Below are 7,867 nucleotides of genomic sequence, written 5' to 3'. Positions count from 1 at the left end.
GGCATACTCTACCTGTTACAAGCGCCCCTCTGGAGAGAAGATTGTGGTACTGCTATCACATCGGCAAGACATTGCTGTTGTTGCTTCTGCTGCGATGCAAAGTCGCTTCCTTCACCAAGAGAATGCATAACCACCTTAAGCCCTAATACCCTTGTTAATGTCGTAGCTTCCACCTATTGCACCCGCCTGTAGTCGTAGCCATTTCCAAAGCTCTTCCGTGCCAACCATTGATGACGCTCTGCAGAGCTGCTGCAATACCTTCTCAGGCGACGCTCGATGCAGAGCATCCTTGGACATTGACGACCTAACGATTTATTTATTTATTTATTGTTGTTTCTTTGAGTCTTTAAATATTGTACTTCATTTAATTTTGTACCCACACATTGTATCACATCCAGCCTCATATGTACTTTTCACCTTTTCCACATGGTTAATATCACACTTCATATCCCAAAGGGCGTGGCAGTTGAAGAAGGGGCTCCGATAGTTTGAGGCGTGAGGCAAAGCGGTTGTGTGGAGAGGGTCGGCTTTTGATCCCATTTCTCTATCTCTCTTCCCCATCCCACCAGGATTCCTTACCATGACAGACATTGAGGAAGCTCCTTGATGACCATTGCAATACTTTCCCAGATAAATGCCCCTTGCCGAGCATCCACGAGACTTGACGACGACGACGACAATTTTAATCTATTTTCGTACCTAGTATACATCGTATTAGATCCACAAGGATTCTCTCACTTTATTTTTGTAGTTAATTTTTGCATTTTAAAAACGGTTACTATAATATTTCATTTCATCTCTCTCTCTCTTTCTTATAGGTAATTGGTATAAGCTGCAGACTCTCATATTCCATACCTAGTACAAGTTTTTTTTTTTTTTTTTTTTAAGGGGAAGCTTAAGTTTTTGGTCATGCCATGCATTTTCTTGATGCATATTCTTTTACATAGTTTGACGTCTGACTAGCAATGTCTGAAAGAGCAGCTAAGGTCAAATCAATCTTGCATTGTTTTCTTTATTTGTTGGACCAATCTACTGTTTATAGTATGGCCTTTACACGTTGTATGCTCGTCATATCATGACTAGACACTATTATGCTCGTGATATCATAACTAACCACTAGTCAATGCCCTTTAACCAATCATCTGCTATTAAAATGTTTTTTACAATATTAAGCACTTTAGAGACAAAGTTTGCGATATCAAGGAGACTACTCCATTTATTCAAACAAAAACAATCTACAATACATTGATTCCATCTCACTTTTTGATTAATCCGAGGCTCATCATTGTAAATGACTTTTGCTAATTACAACTCTCTCCTACTTGTCTCTCTTTCCCCACGCACAGACTAGTACATATTTCAGATGCAGTACATCATCCAGAGATCAATGATTTACAGAGAGCAAACAGGTAATTTCTCTCCACATTTGCATTTTGGGTTTTGACAAATCTTCTCACAAACACAAGTAATTATACATTGATAGCACTTTCTCAAATTCTATGATACCCATAGTCCTACACATATCTACTAATACCATTCCACAAAGAAAAACAACGTTACATCAATTCAACACATCAGGCTTACTTATCAACTTGATTACCATTTATTTTTTGAAAGAAGGCATGACTCTTTTAATTACCTGCATTCTCTAACATTTTTCCAATACTTGTATTAAACAAAATTGCTATTGCGATCATTTCACATTGAGATATGCAGCTACTCACGTGAGTCGAGGTGCTTTCCATTCATTACCAATTTGTCAGTACTTTGTTACTCAACCTTACTCCAATGTGGTGTAAAACAGGTAGTACATTTTTTATGTTCTTATGTCCTGTCTAGTCCATTGGTCACATACACACAGATCCGCCGATTTAGGCAATGTGTAAATGCTCATCTTGGTGTAGATCGCCGATTTAGGCAACACCAATTATCTGTGTAGATCCGCCGATTTAGGCAGCACACTGACAAATTGCAAGTTCACAATGGTAAATGCAGATCCGCCGATATAGGCAGCATTAGTGTTGATTCGCTGATCTAGGCAACACGCTCTATTGGTGTAGATTCGCCGGTTGAGGCAACACCGATCACAAAATCATGCTGCAGTGGCTGGCCACCACTGTAACTGGTATGATTTTGTTACCCGGGTACATAATGAAAGTGATTTGGATTTGGACTTATATTGTGGAATTGGAATTGGATTGGGATTTGGTATCTGGTGATTATTATGGCAGTGTTTATGTGATGAGACTTGACATTATGAGATTGATGATGAGTGTGACCAATGACATCCTGATTCATCAGGGTATGACATATACTGCTTATTCTAGTGGTATGGGACACTAGAATAGGTAGTATGTGGATGACGGCAGGCATAAGCAAATGTTGTCTAATTTAATAAATTTTTTACTATTTGATACAGATTTCTAATCATTGTTTTTGACAAGTATTGTTTGCAGATTTTTATCTTCGCAACTGAGGACAATTGCTTTCCAACGGAGGGGTATGTTATAGAATTGATATTTTATTATCTATTGCAACTGACAGGTGGCAAAAGCATCAACAGATAATGGATTATGCAGAAGGATGTTACATTTTATGTATATTTGATTATTCAAGTGCTCGTTATGAGCTTTGGCCAATTATGTCCGGCCGGCCAGTTTGTAATCAATTTGACCATTCAAGAAATCTATAAATCAAATACGTGCAAGAGGGAAATGGTCACTCTTGCACGGGGGGGGATTGCACCCAGTGCTTGTGTCTTCTTCTCTTCTCTCCTCCCTCCTCTCTCACCGTGCTCGCGTAGCACTCCTCTCTACGAGGTGCGCCTACACGTGTTCTTTCGCTCTCTCCCACTCTGTCTCTCTCTCTATTCGTATTGTGCTCGATTATGGATTTGTGCGAGTTGACAGGTACGTAGATTTATTCGTTTATGTCTTGCTATGCGCTATTTTGAGTATTTTGCAGGGCTCTCTATGCTCTCGTCTGTAGCACCAACAAGGTAATCATAATAGCTTTTGCCACTCTACTGCACCTTCTATAACTATTCCTCTTACCCTCGAGGGGGGCCTCGGCACTACACTTCTTATAATAGCCAATCTCATTATGATGATATACCTCAAGCTGAAATATCTACATATGAAGAGCAACCGCCCTATCCTCTGCATCTTTATGTTAGTACTATAGAAAGCTCATTGTCAGACACTTGGTTACTTGATACTGGATCTACTAATCACATGACATATCATGTTGAATCGCTCACTCAGCTCACATCACTCTTCCCACGGGTTTTCAAATCATCATTTCTCGCGTCTACCTCATCCCAAGACTCAATAAGAACCTCATTTTAGTAAGTGAACTCACTAAAACTAGCATCAACATCAATTTCACCACCAATGGATGTTTCATCACTGTCAAGGCAAAGGATGGTCATAACCACAATCTCATATTCCTAAGGTTGGGCGCCTCTACCCCATAGGTAACTCTGCACCTCTACATGCATTAGCCTCATCAGTTTCTACATCATCTCATGACACTACGCTCAAATGGCATTATCGCTTAGGCCACATTTCACAGCATGTGCTTTGCTCTCTCACACATTGCCGCCCAGCACTAGGGCTGCCAAAGCAACTCACACATATCACGCTTTCTAAAGGGTGCATCTTCACAAAAGCACATCATGCACCATTCCCACTCTCTCAATCATGTGCTACTACACCTCTTGAGCTCATCCACTTGGATCTATGTGTCCCTCTTCCTACCACATCACTCACAGGAAACAAGTACATGTTGACCTTCATTGATGATTTCACAAAATATAGCTTCACATATTATCTAGCAAAGAAAGTCGCTACAATCTCACACTTTCTAAAATTCAAAGCACTCGTAGAGAATCAGCTTGACAGGCGCATCAAGATTCTTTGCACCAACAGTGGTGGAGAGTACAAATCTCAAGCTTTTTCCACCTTATGTCAACAAGTCGGCATACAATAGCAATTCACCATCGCCGACCACCCACAACAAAATGGTCACGCGAAAAGAAAAATTCACACACTTTTTGAAGATGCACGCGTATAAATGATGCTCCAGGCAAGCCTCGATGACGCATACTGGGAGGAGGCTATGGTTACAACATGCTATCTCCAAAATCGCATTCCCTGTACACGCAGCCCGCTAACCAAGCCATATACACTCTGGTTCAGCCACCCTCCTCACCTACGCATTTTTGGTTGTGTTTCCTATGCTCTTAACACGCAACCTCCATTGAAGCTCATGCCATGTGCACATCGTGCTATTTTTGTGGGCTACGAAGATCGTTTTGGATCCAAGACATACCGATTCATCATCCCGCCACCAACAAATTTTTTTCACCCGCTCGGTAATTTTCGACGAAGATTACCTCCTCTTAGGTAACCTCTCATTAGCCTGAAAACCCTCATCTCATACTCCGCATGAGCTTTCACATGAACCTCCCCCATCTCAAACCTCTGCTCACTCAACACAAAATTCAGCCCCTACATCAGCTCTCTCAAAAGGTCATAATCACCCTCATCAACCTATACTCAAGCGCATATTTCCTCCTACATTACGGCCACCTTCCACTCCTTCTATCGGTACATGCCCACCTCCACATTCAGAGCCTCCTCCACCTCTTCACGCACCCCTACTTAAACACACTAGTTTTTCTGATCATGGCGCAGCCCTCCCTCTCCCTTCTGTTGCTCTCTAAGGCACCTCAGCCATTAGTGCACCGCTTAGCCCACACCCTACTACCTTTCTACCTCCATCTGTAGCTCGCCCTGCTGCCCCACCAACCCCTACACCTCTTGGCGCACCCCTCCTTCCATTCCCAGCTGCTCTTTTACCTCCTACAGCACACTTCCCTTTCCCACGAGCTATTCACGCGTGACGCAGCCCCTTTTCCCCATATCTCTGCTGCTCAACCTCACTCTCCACCCTCTTCATTGGCTCCTGTCGTTCAACGACCTCGCGCCCTCTTATCACCTCCACCGCCCGTCATGGTGCGCACTTATCAAACTGCACGCAAAATAAGCCTCGCTCCTGATAACCTATCGTGGGCCAACCAGATATGCCTGGCTTTCCACACAACCATCCTCCCCATCACATGTTCCCACTTCGAAATCCCATGCCACTCCTCCTCATATCCTCATACCTTCTGATGTGGATGAAGTAGAACCCCAATCCTCTGCTTCTACCACTTCTCCCTCTACTGCCTCATCACATGGCTCCTCACCACATCCTCCTAAGCTAGGTCAAGCTGCCTCTAGCCACTGTGTTTGCACTTGCTCCATCCATGATATCTATCATGCGACAACTTTCTCCACTGTCATGCTCGACGAGCGCATCACAACAATGCCACTCGACCCCTTGGAAGATGCACTCTCACTCTCTATTGCAGATGCCCTAACCTGAAGTGAGAGTACTCTATGGCATGCAGCCATCATGGAAGAGCTCCATGCTCTTGAAGAAGCAAACACATGGACTTTGGTCCCTCCACCGCAGCATCATACCATCATTTCTTGTAAGTGTCTCTTAAAGAAGAAATATCATGCAGATGGCACAGTCGAGTGGTTCAAAGCTTGTTTAGTAGCTCACGGTTTCTCACAGCAATATGGCGTTGATTATTTTGACACGTATTCCCCTGTCCTTGGCATGATCGCTTTTCACCTACTGGTTGCAATTGCAGCTAAGTTCGATCTTCTACTACATCATCTCAACATCAAAACGGCTTTTCTTCATGGATTTCTCTGCAAACTCATCTAAATATTTTAGCCACCCCACTTCGCCAATCCAGCTTATCCAAATCATGTGTGCCAACTCAACAAGCCCATATGTTGTCTCAAGAAATCTGCTCAACACTGGTATACGCGGATGCATGAGTACCTGATTGGATGTGGCAGGGAGCATCTTCAAATCGACTATAACCTTTACATTTCGCGTTCTGCTGAAGGTATGGCCATACTTGGTTTCTTTGTTGATGATATTCCTCTATTAGGCACTTCCAAACATATCATTATGAAAGCAATAGATTGCCTCTCCCAAGAGATTCCGTCACTGACAAGGTCCTGATGTCTTATTTCTTGGGCATACAAATGACGTGTGATCCAATCCACAAAACCATTAGTCTCTCTCAATCACAATACATTGAGGAAACTCCTTTATTATGGTATGTGTGCATCATCCTATGAGCTTACTCCTCTCCCTCTTAAGCACAAGCTTGCACCAGAATATCATGCTTACACTCATGCTGATGCCTTATATTTTCCTAACTTTCAGTTTCCTAAGTTATGTGGCCAGATCCGCTACTTAATCTCATGCACACGCTTTGATCTATCCTATGCTGGACACATGCTTTCTTGCTCTATGGCTAAACCCTGCAAAGCACATAAACAAGCTGCTAAGCGTACACTACGTTATCTCCGCACTACACAAGCCTATGCGCTTGCTTAATCTTATGATCCACATACTCCTATATCCATCTCTGGGTATGTTGATGCAAATTGGGCCGGTGATGACCCACTTTGTTTTTTCATTGGAGGCTATGTGTTTAACCTTACAAGTGTCCCTATCTCATGGCAAACCAAGTGCCAGTCATCCATCGCTCAGTCATCCACTGAAGCGGAATATGTTGTTGCCGCCCTTGCTTCACGTGAAGCACTATGGCTACGAGAGCTCATTTCAAAATGCACATTGCCTTTTGCTATGACAGATGACCCCGTCATCCTCTACTGCGACAACCAATCTACCATCACCTTGGTTGAATCGCCCTCTTTTCCATTAAAGCTAAAGCATGTAAAAATTAGCCATCATTTTTTGAAAGACTTGGTCCTAGAGAAGTTTTTGCAGCTCAAGCATGTTCGCAATGAGAAGAATTGGGCTAATTTCTTAACGAAATCCATGCCTGCGGCCAAACAAGCTGCCTCATGTCATGCCCTCAACCTCATCCCTCTTAGGTGCTCTTCTCCTTGATGGGGGCTATTTTAGAGCTATGTATTAGACTTCCTTTTTGGTATTCAGATGTTGGATCAATCTTTGTAGCAAGTTCTTTTTATTTCAAGGAGTAGCTCACGCTTCAGGGGGGCTGTCAAAGTCCCATTCCACGTGACTTTTATTTGAACTGTGAACCACCCATGATCTACCTCACCCATAACTCTCTCCCTAGATCAATTCCCTTGGATTGCTCCCCTCAACTCTTGGGAGTTAGCCCTGACCTCCACATGTATATAAAGAGCTACACGCTCCACTGCATGGCATCACAATATTCAGTTTTCTAGCAATTAATCAGAGTTTTGTCTTCTCTCTATTACAATTATGCAATTCTTATTCTAGACTTAAGTTTCTACACCCACTAACATTATCCATAGCTCCCTTGGCTACCTGTAGGTCTTGTCACACAAGCTGAACCATTGAGGCTTATATGTGTGAGAGAGAGAGAGAGAGAGAGAGAGAGAGAGAGAGACAAAGAGAGACAGAGAGAGAGAGAGAGAACGTTTGATTCTTCTAGTGACTCAAACCCCAACCCCATCTCTGCTTGCCCAAACCCCTGGTTTCCATCGTCCCTACTCGTGCACACTATCCTCTTGTTGCGTCCACCACCTACCATAGCCCGCACCATATGCACATGGGGAGAGAGAGAGAGAGAGAGAGAGAGAGAGAGAGAGAGAGAGAGAGAGAGAGAGAGAGAGAGAGAGAGAGAGAGAGAGAGAGAGAGAGAGAGAGCGCGAGAGATTTGTTTCATAATAGACATAGTCAGAAAGAAGTCATGCTCGAGCATAGGGGGGGGGGGGGGGGGGGAGAGAGAGAGAGAGAGAGGAGAAGCTTATGGTTCAAAGAGTTGCATGGGTCTTGT

General features: G+C 43.4%; 1 pseudogene; it reads left to right on the top strand.

Annotated features, from left to right (window-relative positions):
• Window positions 1-4,688: 4,688 nt before the first annotated feature.
• On the top strand, window positions 4,689-7,310 carry LOC147455723 (uncharacterized; annotated as a pseudogene).
• The last annotated feature ends 557 nt before the right edge of the window (window positions 7,311-7,867 follow it).

This window comes from Adiantum capillus-veneris, chromosome 6 (genome assembly GCF_014529385.1).
Source record: "Adiantum capillus-veneris isolate H3 chromosome 6, ASM1452938v2, whole genome shotgun sequence".
Classification (NCBI taxonomy): Eukaryota; Viridiplantae; Streptophyta; class Polypodiopsida; order Polypodiales; family Pteridaceae; genus Adiantum; species Adiantum capillus-veneris.
The sequence above is the reverse complement of the archived record's forward strand: the minus strand, read 5'-3'. Positions and strand labels throughout refer to the sequence as shown.